The sequence below is a fragment of the Piliocolobus tephrosceles genome, chromosome 1 (genome assembly GCF_002776525.5).
Source record: "Piliocolobus tephrosceles isolate RC106 chromosome 1, ASM277652v3, whole genome shotgun sequence".
Taxonomy (NCBI): domain Eukaryota; kingdom Metazoa; phylum Chordata; class Mammalia; order Primates; family Cercopithecidae; genus Piliocolobus; species Piliocolobus tephrosceles.
This window is the reverse complement of record NC_045434.1, coordinates 23,283,707-23,284,798: the sequence shown is the minus strand read 5'-3', so window position 1 is coordinate 23,284,798 and position 1,092 is coordinate 23,283,707.

Sequence of the window (1,092 nt, the reverse complement as noted above, 5' to 3'; positions counted from 1 at the left end):
TCTATCTATCTATCTATCTATCTATCTATCATCCATCTTTCAAATGTTAAACTCAAATATAATACATAATTCTAAAACATAACTCTACTCCATGAAAACGGAGACTATAGTTTTTCAACATCCCAAGAAACTCAGGAAATAACTTTAAAATGTTGACCATTTATTAGGTCCAAAGAAAGTCTCAACATGTTCCAAAATGTGAACAGTATAGTCAACATCCTCTAATTACAATGTGATAAAACTAGAAATCTATTAGCAAAATTAGATAAAAAGTCTTTTTCTTGTGCAATGCTTACTTCAAAAAGGGAAAGTGAAAGCATATTTTACCAACAAAATAACAATGATCAAAGCGTTGTCAAAATCTATGTGACATGTTCAGAAGAAAATGTATATTAATAAACAAAAAATTATGCTTATATAATATTTTAATAACAAAATAAACTTGCATTAACAAATATGAAAGAATAAAAATAAAGCAACTCAAGAAGGTAAAGAAAGAACTATAAAACTATAAAGCAAAAGAAAGAATACATTATAAATGAAAGCAGAAATTAATAATTTGGAACAGAATAATAATAAAACTAAAGAGAAAACCATGTTGGTTTTCTCAGGAAAATATGATATCCAAGCCATCAACTAAACTTTAAAAGATAGAATGATGTAGAAAAAGCTTTCCTAAGGGAGAAAAAAAGCAAGAAGACATTTCTTAGAAGACTGACAAATTCCACATAATTTTTTATAAATACTGGGGGAAAATATCACTTAAAAAGTCAGAAGCAATTGACAAACTGGTTAAAAAATAAAAGTCCAATAAAAATCACAGATAGAAGGCGAATATCTATGGAGCTCCTACAATCACAAAAAGTCAATAACCCAGTTTTTAAAAAGAACAAAGAACTTAAACAGAAAGTGAATTACAAGTGTCTCTTAAAAATAAAAAGATGTTTGACCTCATTCATAAAACAAATGAAAATTAAATCTATGTTAACTCTTTTTAAATCAATTAGACATTATAAGATCAAAATATTTGGAAACATGTTGGCAACAATGTAAAAAGACAGACATTCCTCTTGCATAGCTGGTTGTAATGTA